This window comes from Tenrec ecaudatus, chromosome 8, assembly GCF_050624435.1.
Source record: "Tenrec ecaudatus isolate mTenEca1 chromosome 8, mTenEca1.hap1, whole genome shotgun sequence".
Lineage (NCBI taxonomy): Eukaryota > Metazoa > Chordata > Mammalia > Afrosoricida > Tenrecidae > Tenrec > Tenrec ecaudatus.
In genome coordinates, this window is record NC_134537.1 from 159,247,261 (window position 1) to 159,259,984 (window position 12,724).

Below are 12,724 nucleotides of genomic sequence, written 5' to 3' on the forward strand. Positions count from 1 at the left end.
AAGAGTAGCTAGTGGCTTTAAGCCACTGACCTTTGGATTAATAGCTAAGTACTTAAACCAGGGCATTGCCAAGGTTTCTAACTGTGTATAGGAGAGAAGCTTCAAAGCAAAACTGCAATAGAGCACTAGGATATGTCTGGGGAGGCAAAAAAATCCTTACTCTTTTCATACTTATAGTTGGCTCTTAAGTATTTTACCTCATTTAATAGTCATTGCAATCCATTAAGTGTTATTATATCTCTATTTTATAGAAGCAGAAATAACATCTCAGAAAATATAAATAATTTAACCATCCTGAGGTATGCTGGGGAGTTGAGATTTTGAACCAAGGTCTGATTATTCCAAAATTCATAGAGTTTTTTCCCTCTTACTCACATCATCCCCTAATCTAGATGAAGAATGAAGGCTGAGCTGAATTCTACATGGGGAGAAAATTATCACATCCATCACCTCAGCTCTGTGTTTCTTGACTCAGAGTGATGCAGAGGAACAGCTAACAATCAAATTACATGCAATCCCACGGAAGCCAAACACGTTGCGACGCAATAAGCATGATGTATGCACTTCCTATTTTCTCTCTGGCCAGACTTTCAAAGAAGAAGGTCATTACTCTTTCAGATGTTTTCCTTTATCTGGTGTTATCCGAATGAGCTGAGCCTCCAAAGAAAATGTTCTAATTAACAGGACTGCAAATGTACATTTCTTTCAATATATCATCTATGTACACATCCCACCCCTTCTTAAGACACAAACACCTTAAAGAGTTCAAAGGTCTGTGTTTATTTGCACAAGTGCACCCAAATAACGTCCTCCATGAAAAAGGACTCTCTCTCTGTGTGTGTGTGTGTGTGTGTGTGTGTGTGTGTGTGTGTGTATGTTAAAAAAAAAAAGCCAACTCTGCCATCGAGTCAATCTGAGACACACCAGCCTGAGGCCAGTCTAGAACTGGTCTTATGAGGTTGGGAACTGCACATTTTTTACTGGAGGAGAAGCCTCGACATTCTCCTGTGGAGCAGTAGCAGGTTTCGCGTTGCTGACTCTGTCCATAGTAGTCCAACTGATGGTAGCCAGCTTTTGTATGTTAAGATTAAAACTAGTTGGAGATAAGTGAGGCTGAAAGGAAAATGCTCAACCATTAAGCAGATGCCAGATGGTCTGTAAGGACCTTGACTAGTTCAGCCACCCTGGGCACTGTGGCCCTAAGACAAGAGGACCAGCCATTTCCCGCTAAGTGAGTCTGAGTCTATTAGCTGTCAGGCACGGGAGAAGTGACTGATCCCTAAAGATAATTAGCCCACATGGGCAACACTCAGCCTAACTCCCAAGTCTGGAGTCACTTTTTAGATCTGCTTGCTTCATTCTCTCTCTGACATAGCATCTTCACCAAGACAGGACAGATGTCCATCATCTGGAGTTTTGCAACTCACAGCAGCCTAGCTTGCGTCTGTACCACATAAGAATTAGATGACACGGTGACATCTGGCCTAAAGGTGGCCAGAAACCCATGGGATGGACTCTATTACTTGGGGAGGCTACAAGTGCTTCTAATGTAGCCCAGATGGTAGCAGGCACGAAAAGATGAACAAGAATACCCCCAAACTACCCTTGAGCAGCCGCTGCTGGGGCAATGTCTAATGATGCTTCAAAGGAAGTATCCGGGGGCTCACCTACTCAGACTTTTAGGATAATGTGATGTTTCCCCTCAGAGGGAGGTATAAAATGTCCCTCCTACTGCTCCTGGTCACAAAATTACAGATCCTGCAGAGAAAATTCAGGGTTTGGGGTAGAAAGAAAGACAGAGAGCGAGAGAGAGAGTGTGTGTCGCTGTTTCACAAGGCCTGAAGGAACAGTGTGTAGAGCAAAGCTTAGTACAGATCAGCCAATGCACACAGGCCATAAAGAAGAGGCCATGGGCAATGCTGATGCAAAACTAAAATTCAAGTCCCTGAACTCAGGAGCCTGTGCCCTCGTGCAGATGAGACCTCCTGTGACAACAGGTGGAAAGCCACCTTGACCAGACTGAATGAGAAGCAGCAGTTCAGCCTGAAAGGTTTAGGGTTCTTAGTGGTTTGGGTAAAGCAAAGTGTAGAATGAGCCTCTCTGTTTAATGCTTGCGATCTATAGTGTGTGGTTAAATGTACCCAACAAGCTCCACTCAGTTGGAATCTTTTCACAAAAGCTCTAGTTTAAAAATACAAAAATAGTTACAAATAACACAAAAATGTCAACAAAAGTTACTCCACCAGCTGTCACTGCTAGTTGCTGGGGCTGGATCCCTCCTTCAGCACGACATATGCAGCATGGTGCGAGGAAACAGCCTAAAGCAGTTACTCAGCAAATGTCCAGGGAGACCACACCTGCCCCCCTCGGCCACTGAACCTGAGGCACAGTCTGTGGGCTGTAGCGGTGTCTACCTCCCAAACTTGCTCACAGGCAATCCACACCACAAGTTGGCTGCAATCAAGCTATCAAGGTCCTCATTTGCCTAAACCAAAGATGCACAGCTCCCTGAGGGACGTTAAAGGATTCAGAAAATGGTGATGCTATGGATTTGAGAAGGAATGAAGGAAGGTGAGCTATTGGGCAGGAGAAGGGACAGGAATTAGACAAAGAGGCATGGAGCATGGACCCCAGGCTGCTTTGTGGTTGGATGCTTGAGTTACAGATGCAGTCGTGTCCGGAATCTATCAGTAAATGAATTGGAGAATCGGTAATGTGGGAAATAAAAGCCAGATCTCCCAGTCTCTTAGTTTCCTCCCAGTATAAGCAGTTCGTTTATCTTTAGAAGGGAAATAAGACCCGCATTACTTAGCGATTAAAGGATTAAAGGGCATGATGAACATGTGCAAATCTTAGAGCAGAAATTTTACACACAGTCAATACTCAAAAGTATCTTCTTCCCACAGTTTGTACTGACTAGCTTTGTTATGCCTCATTAATATACAAATATTTATAATTACATTTTATCTTCATAACCTTTATTGTTGTTGTCCAGTGCTGCAAGATCTGTGCCAGCTCACAGGGACCCTCAACACAACAGCACTCAGCCCTGCGCAGCCCTGTGCCCCCCTTACCACTGTGAACGCCAAACCCATTGTTGCAGCCTTTGTGCCAATCCATTCCTCTGTCGGTGAAGATGGCCTCTCCTTGTTCTTCTTTCTAAGGATATTCTTGCTGCCCTGTTTCCAAGGCAGCTCTGTTTGTTCTACTGGCAGTTTGTGGTACTTTTAATTCTTTGCCAGCGCCGTAATTTAAATGCATTGATTCTTCTTTGGTTCTCCTTATTCAATGTCCAGCTTTCACCTGCCTGTGAAGTGATGGAAAACACCTTACCTTTACAAGGGCTCCTTCCTCCTCAAAGTGATGTTCTTGCACTCGACTCGTTCAAGAGCTCTTGTCCAGCAGGTTTGCGCACTGGAACGCATTGCTGGACGCGCTGACTGCTGCCTCCACGAGAACTGCTAGTGGAGCTAAGCAAGATGGAATCCTTGACAACTTCAATGTTTTCGCTGTTTATCCTCATGTCATTCATTGGTCCCGTGTTGGGGATGTTGGTCTTCTTTACATTTAGTTGCAATCCATTCTGAAGGCTGCAATGCGTCACCTTCATCAGCAAGTGTGTCAGCTCCTCATATTCAGCAAGAAAGGCTGTGTCCTCTGCATATCACAGGTTGTTAAAAAGCCTTCCTCAAGCTGTTATTGATGTGACCCAGCTCAGCATCGAGACTGAATAAATATGGAGAATGGATACAATCGGATGCACACATTTGCTGATGCTAAACCATGCAGAATTCCCTTGTTCTGCTTGAAAGAATGCCTCTTGGTCCATGGACAGACTCTGAAAGAACACAATAAAAATGATGTGGAATTCCCATTCTTCTCAATGTTATTCATAGTTTGTTATGATCCACAGAACCAATAAAAACCCAAATCAATATCTTTCTTTCTAGTATTCTCTGCTTTCAGCCAAGAGCCATCTGATAGAAACAATGATATCGATGGTTCCACATCCTGTTCAGAAACCACCTTGAATTTCTGGCAGCTTCTTCCCTGTGCACTGCTACAACCACTATTGAATGATCTTCAGCAAGATTTCACTTGCATGTGAGATCAATGATATCGTTCTATAATCCGTGCATTCTGTTGGGTCATATTTTGGGGGGAATGGGTACAAATATGGATCCCTTTCAGTCAGCTGACCAAGTGGCTGTGCTCCAACTTTCCTGACATGGCCAAGGAAGTGCTTACAGTGCTTCATCGACTTGCTGAACCATTTCAACAGAATGAATATGTTCTTCCTTTTTATTTTCTAACTCCAAGTCTTTGTTCATGTATTATATTAGTTTACTTGCCTATGACATTATACTTCCTACCTTACAGTCTCCATGTTTGGATTCTGAGGGGAAGACTCATTTATCTTATACAATTTTCCTCAGGCAATTCAGCTTTCATTCAAAAGCTGGATTCAAAACCGTGGTCTTTGCACTATATTTGACCTCAGATTAGCGTGTCTTGGCCTCCATTGTTCTTCTAAGGTTGGGTTTTATTACCTTTTTTAAAAGAGCTCTATGCTATTCTTCTGGAGTTCTGGTAGGGTAAATGATTAATGCACCCAGAAGCTAATTTAAAGTTTGTCTGTTCAAGTCACTCCAGGGCACCTCAGAAAACTGACTGGCAATCCAGATGCAAGCACTGAAAGAGAACCCGACAGAGGCCAGTTCTCATGGCACACATGTAGAGACAAGCAGTCTTCTCAACGGCAGCTGGCACTCTGTCCTCTGGCTGTAAGGTGATTCCCTGTTCCACCCTTAAGGCCTCTTACCACATCATCTGGGGCAATCTTCTTCAAAACACATACCACACTTAACCTTCTTTCTTCCTTATCTGTTTCCTCCCACTGCTTTTATTTATTAGATGTACAAGTATTAAAAGTGTACATCTAATAAATAAAGTATTATTTAAGTTACATTCTTAATAGAGGCCTGGTGGTTCTACTGAGTAAGACTTAGACTGGTAAATGCAAGGGCAACAGTTCAAACCCACTAGCCACTTCCTGGGAGAAATGTGAGGCTCTCTGCTCTCAGAAAGATTTATATCCTTGGAAATCCGACATAGGGTCACTATGAGTCAGACTCTACTGAATGGCAGTGGGTTGAATTTGGAACTTTATATTTTTAATGGGGTTTCTTTATTAATTATGTCCAGAGATTAGGCATCGGGCTGCTAAGTGAAGACCAGGAGTTTGAAGCCACCAGCATCTCCACGGGAGAATATGGGGCTTGCTCCTCCCAGATCGAGTGACAGGTTTCCAAACTCACAGGGACAGTTCTACCCTGTACGAAAGGGTCCCTATCAGTCAGCACCAACTCACCAGCAGTGAGTATGGTTTTTCAGACAGTTTCCATTGAAATGCCTCTTGATGAGTCCACCTTCCCACCAGCCATTTCCCATTCTTTAACATCTGCATAGCCAGGGGCAGTGAGGTCAACTAGAGTCACAATCATCAGCACAGAGTCATCAATCAGGTCACTGTCATTTACAGCACTGAGCTCCTCTGGCCCCAACCTCATCTCTAACATGTGCCCACAGCTCTCTATCACAGAGTGCTACTGTGATTCCCCAGGTGCACCAATGAACAGGGACACATTCACGCATCTATTGTTCATTCTGTTTGCTCTGCTTTGTTTCCTGGGTGGAGGGGGTGTGGGAGGTGAAGTAATCTGACTCCACTCATTCCATGAATAACTAATTTTAATGTAAGAGGAAAGAACAATGGTTTTATTTTGATTTGCTAACAGCCTTGAAAAAATAATGAACCAGCTGGTCCTACTAAGGATACATGCTTGGTAGGGCTGTGATGAGGTGCTGAACAAATAACTACAGGTTTGAGAGTTCAAACTCGCCAGCTATTCCCGATGCGGTGATCTGCTTCCCCAGAGATTTAGTCTTAGGAACCATACATAGAAAGACTATGAGCCAGAATCAATTTGATAGCAATTTTATATATATATATATATATATATATATATATATATATATATATATCTCACACATGAAAGTATAGACAACCAAAGATACCTCATTTTAACAATTTCTACAGAGTTCAGTTACATATATTATTCAAGTATTTGCAATCTTATGCCATCACCATTATCTTGAATTCACTACCCCGTAAACTTCTCATCTAACCTTTTGAGTTGTCCTTAGCAGTTTGATCTCACATAGAACTTTCTTAAAAAGATGCATTTTACTAATTCAGATGAGACCTTTGAGTATTGCACTTGAGAATGGGACAATCCCCTCATGGAATCTTGGTAGGTGTGAAGCCTCTGGATAAGCCAGAGCTTGGAACCTTTAATCAACCTCAGGGCAAATCATCCTTCTGGAATATTTCCAAGATAAAAGAGCTCATAAGGGAGATTAGACTCATAATTTGGAGGAATCAAAGAATCATACCAAAAATATCAAATTACTTAAAATGATGCAAGGCAGAAGATATCCAAACAGAATAATTAGGACTTTTGATCAAAGCAGAAGTAGCAGTAAACAGAAAGAAACAGGAGAAGAGAGGCAAGAAGAAGAAGGGGCAACAGAAGGAGTCAAGGGGAAGGGAGGGAGAGCGCGAGCAATATGCCTGCATAGGATAACTCATCAGCACCTGGGGTTCCTTCTCTTTTTAAAATTTCTGATTAGTTGTGAATTCATACAAAGATCATACCATTCCACAGTTCAATCATGTCAAGCAGACTTGTACAATTGCTACCAAAATCAGTTTCCATTCTTTTTACCGACATGCACTCCTTGGCACTGTCTCCAATGTACAACCCCCCCACTACCACTGTACCCCCCTAAAAAATTGCTCTCCCTATGGGTTCATCAATCCTGGATTTCGTATGTGGACACACAGAAAAACGTAAAACACAACTTTAAGAGGGTGACCTTCAATGACATAACACCTCGGAGATACCTTCTTATAGGTTGCTGTGCTCCTAAAGAACCAGTGAGTCAGGCTCAGTGGGAAAAGAGAGAGAGAGAGAGAGAGAGAGAGAGAGAGAGAGAGAGAGAGAGAGAGAGAGAGAGAGAGAGAGAGAGAGAGAATGGAGTGTAATGGGAGTGCTTCACACACCTGGCCTATACAGATAGCAATCAAGATGTAAAGGTTAGTCCTACCCACTTCCTGTTCTTCATATAGAGCAACCCACTCCATCACCAACACCTGTGAGGAACAGAGTTCTAACCTGTCTCACCTAACAGAGTTTAAGTAACTTGGATTAGGCATAATTTATGGGGAGTTTTCTACTCAAGGGCAGAGGGCCTGTTTGGATAGCCACTCCAGATTTATTCTCTGCCTGTGCCATGTTATCTTCAGATATAAATATACAGAACTAATTATTTCCTACTTTAAGGTCCTAAGTAAACAATAAATCGTGAAGAAATTCTGATATCAGCTGAGCTCTCTATGACAAACAAAAGCTTTTCAGTGCTCAATGTTTTTGGTTGCCTGAGGAGATTTTCACAAGAAATGCAGGTCTTCCAAAAATCAATAAGTCATTCCATGATTGAACAGCTAGGTGACTTTTACTAAAGTCCGTGGTGCTACCAGACAAGCAACTGAGAGCACATTTCATTGCAGAAAATTCTGATGGCCAAACTGCAGTGGTAGCCAGGGTATAAGCCATAACTGCCTAGTAAAACTAACTGAAGAATTCCAACAGTCATCACCGTGTTTAAACTAATTGTACCAGTATCCCCACAGTCACTCACCAGAAAGTCCTAATAGTAGAGCATTTGGCTGCTAACCACATAGTGAGCAGTTCAAATCCATCAGCTATTGAGCTTCGAACTGCCAGGTGGACAGTTCAAACCCTCCTGCTATTCTATGGGTAGAAAATGAGATCATCTGCACCTGTCAAGATTTAAAGTCTCAGAAACTCAAAGTGACAGTTCTACTCTGTCTTATGGGGTTCCCATGAGTCTGAATTGATTCAATGACATGGATTTTGAAGATGAACTCCAGGCAAAATAGATGTCTTGTACATATACCCACTGCTTACGAGATTCGGTCAACCAGCAGCATTCAACCTCTCACCTCTCTAACTCGCATCTGTCTATATCCAGGCTGTTGATTTTATGATGCCTGACTTCAGTGCTGCCAATGGCAATTCAAGGGCAATTCAGGTCAAATTTATAAGAAGAACAAGGAGTATCAATATTAATGTCAGATGGATCTTGACTGAAAGAGAATACCAGAAAGATTTTGACTTTTGTTTTATTGACTATGCTAAGGCTTTCGACTGTGTGAACCATAATAAACTATGGATAGCCTAGATTGTGTATATGAATCAAGAAGTGTTTGAATGAAGTAAAATCAAAAATGGTGTGGACCAAGGTTGTATCTATACTTATTAAACACTACTTATTTAGGTTGGCAATTTGATTTCTGTGTATTCCACCTGGAGTAATCCGCATTCACAGTCTCTGTTTATGTTGTTGAAAAAAGATATTTACATTAAAGATGTTGTTGACCTTGAAAAATTCTATCAGACAATTCTAGCTTCATTTCTAAGGTCAAGACCATATTTTCCAACTTCTGTTTCTTTCCCTTTGTATCCAACATTTTCATTCCAACTGTCAATATTTAACAATGCATATTAATTATGCTTGTTCAAATTCAGACTGAAGAAGTTGGTAAAATTCTCTAGAAATTTAAAGTACCAGAAAAAGAGGCTTTTTACTCCCTTAAAGAGTTACAATCTCAAAAATCCCAAAAGGGCAGTTCTACACTCTCCTGTAAGTTCACTATGAGTTAAAATTGATTAGAAGGAGGCTTGCTTGTTTTGTTTTTATCTAGTGGTTGGTACACAAATTTGAGTAATAGTTGTAGTAACTGGATTTCCTAGCATGCATATGTGTATTATCCTATCACTTAAAGCATTATGCTTTTGGATAGATCTTCAAATGTCCTTTTTGAAGATGAATATAACTCCTTTCCTCTTGGATTTGTCATCACCACATAGTTATCTGATTCAAAATGGTCAATACCAGTCTATTTCCATTCACTAATGCCTATTTGTGTGTTCCATGTCATTTCTGAAGGTTTCCCATTTTCCTAGACTCATTCTTTGTACAGTCCAAGTCCCAAGTACTAATCGCTATTTGCATCTCTTTCTTCTCATTTTGCTTCACGAACCATCAGCAAAGGGACGTTCCCACAGCTTTACTCTACCCATGTCATGATTGACTCCACCTTCAAAGAGCTGCTCTCCCGTCAGGCCCACGTGAAGTAATTTAGGACTTGGCAGCTCAGCTTCTGGCACTGCTTCTTACCATGTCTGTTCTTCGGGAGAATCACCTGCAAAGCGCATGGAGGCTGGGGAAACACTGCAGGACGGGTGTGATTGTAGAAGCCAGAACCTGATTTAATTGCTGGATATTGACCAGGAACTGGTCGGGTCCTAGAATTTGCTCTCAAGTCCTTGCCAACTGTGGCTCCACATCTGTAGTGGAGAACTGCATGCTTATCGAATTATCTTCATCTGTCACTTATGGTACTCACTGGAGAAAACCCTCTGCCTTGAAGGGTGCATGTCGTTAAGTTAACACAGAGGTTCGCAACCTGTGGGTCGTGACTCCTCTGGGGATTGAATGACCCTTTCACGAGGGTCACCTATGGCCATCAGAAACACAATATCCAATGGTCTTAGGAATCGAGACCTTCAGTGTGGATGACTGCTCAATGTTAAAAAGGCCCAAACACTCACAACTGGGCCCATAGGTAACAACATGATAAATGGAAGAAAGATGAAAATTGTCAAGGATTTTGTCTTGCTTGGATCCACAATCAATGCTCATGAAAGCAGCAGTGAAGAGATCAAAAGACATATGGCATTAGAGAAATGTGCTGCACAAGGCCTCTTTGGCCTATGGAAAAGAAAGGATGTTACTTTGTAGACTGAGCTGCACCTGACCCAACCCTGGTGTTCTCCAGCTTTCCCCCAGATCCTGGATGCTTCCTCCCCCCAACTACCATTATCCGAATTCTACCTTGCAGGGCTGGATAGGGCAGAGGTTGTACACTGGTACATATGAGGGCTGGAGGCACAGGGAATCCAGGGTGGATGATACCTTCAGGACCAAGGGTGTGAGGGGCGATGCTGAGAGAGTGGAGGGTGAGTGGGTTGGAAAGGGGGAACTGATTACAAGGATCCACATGTGACCTCTTCCCTGGGAGAGGGACAGCAGAGAAAGGGGGAAGGGAGACTCCGGATAGGACAAGATATGACAAAATAACGAGGTATAAATTACCAAGGGCACATGAGAGAGGGGACAGAAGGGAGGGAGGGGGAAAAAAAAAGAGGACCTGATGCAAAGGGCTTAAGTGGAGAGCAAATGCTTTGAGAAGGATTGGGACAGGGAATGTATGGATGTGCTTTATACAATTGATGTATGTATATGTATGGATGGTGATAAGAGTTGTATGAGTCCCTAATAAAATGTAAAAAAAGAAAAGAGGAGAAAAAAATGATTAGGGCAAAGAATGTACAGATGTGCTTTATACAATTGATGTATGTATATGTATGGACTGTGATAAGAGTTGTATGAGCCCCTAATAAAAAGTTAAAAAAGAAAGAAAGAAAGATGGACAGTGAATAAGGAAGAGTGAAGAAGACTCGGGGCATTTGAATTGTTGTGCTGGAGCCCAGTGGAAGTACCATGGATGCCTGAAAGAACAATCTGCATTGGAAGAAGGTCAGAGAGCTTCTTAGAGGTAAGGCTTCGTCTTACGTACTTTCAATGTAATGTCAGGAGAGATTCGTCTCTGGAGAAGGACATCATGTTTGTAAAGCAGAAGGGCAGTGAAAGAGAGGCCCTTAAGGAGAGTCTGACACAGTGGCCGCAGCAACGGTTCAGACATAGAAACAAGAACTGTGAGGAGGGCTCAGGATGGTGCAGTGTGTCCATTGGCAGTTACAGGGTTGCCGTGGGATGGAGCAACTCAATCGAACCTAACAACAAACAACTACATTGCTATATGCTATATGCTACATTTTCAAATTCAGCCCTTGTCATTCAAGTTCATCTATGGCAACTTTGACTAGATGGAAGGTCTTTTAAAATCCAATTCATTATTGCTTTACTCTATAATGTTTGCTTCTGATGTATACTTGGGATAACTACGTATTAATCATCTATTTTCTACGCACATATTTGAGATACATATATATTGCATAGTAAAACTATTGATTTCCAAAATTAAACTTAATGATATCATTATAATTAAATTTAACTTATTCACTTATGTTATATAATTATATTACATTTTATATATTATGTATGTCATTTATTTTAAGTATGGGAATTCCCATTAAAAAAGGGAAATTATTAACTGGGAAATCATAAATTCAGGATTCACTTTATTTTCCACAATTGTAGTCATTTCACCTGTCACTAGTTGGAAGATAAAACAAATGGATCATAAGGGATCATATGGGATTATAATTGTTCTATTCTGGATTGTCGATAGAATTTCATGGCTCTGGTTCTTCAGGGTGATCTCCTCACTCTCTGAGTTATGATAGCGTCATAATTTGTTTTTAGTATTCTGAAAGCCAATTTCTCCTTCAATAGCATTCTTTGAAGTGTGCTGGCTAGTATTATAAGTTTACCCTTTCGGATGTTCCATAAATAGAATTATTCACTCAAGGGCACACTCTTTAGTTCTCAACATGAGCACGAAAAGAGTATGGAGAGCCAATTATCACATTGAGAACACAGAATTAAGCTCAGATGTCTCTGTGTTCTTCTTCCAGCTGTTAGATCATGGCTCTTAAAGGCAATCTGATTTCTCCTTTAACAACTAGACCAGTCATTTGTTTGGGGAAATTTCATCTTACCAGTTAAGCAAAAATAGCGTGGGTCTTTTTTAAGTCTTTCTCTCCAATTGCTAATTTTGGAATCCCAAATCTAAAAAGAAGTTGGGAATCTCTTTCTTCCCGGCTAAAGAGTGGCTTTGTCCAAGTTCACATTCAGTAGTACTTTCTGGAACACAGTGACGACTGAAGTTCCTGGAAGTTACTGGGAACCTTGGGAATGCTCCGCCTGGCTTTTTAGACCTCCCTGGAATTGACATCATGCTTTATCCATGCCACCCTATGTTGTCATGGAAACATGAGAGATCCGCAAAAGCTAAAAGAAAGATTGGGATGAAATCACTTATTCTGTATACTCTTTCAGTCTGTCCCTCTATGAGTCTTGCATGGGTGCATGCCTGCGGGTTTGTGTTTCTGTGTAATGAAAGCTGATGTCAAAAGCGGCATGGTCAGCTTTCAGGGTACGCATGTTTTTGTTTTTTCTTCCCCTTGTTCAGAGTGGGGCCTCTGGACCCCCTAGCCTGTCTTTGCCACAGAAAGGAAAACAAAAAGTGGTGTTCAGTGTTTCGCTGATGCTTCTGCCGTTAAACCATTGCTGCAATCCAGAGCCAGGGACAGCATCTCTTTCAGACCTCCATGCCTCGTACAGACAGACATCTGTTTTAGCTGGGCCAGGGAATGACCCTGATGACCAGAACAACGGGATATAATTCCAGCATTGCAGCTTCCAGCTGGCTGTTGCTGTCCTTTGGGGCTCTGGGGTAGTATGAGGCGCTCTAGCGAGAAACAGAACAGTAAAACCAATGGCTGTGTTGACGCTCAGTCGGGACCTTTACCATTAAGGATGGCAGAGC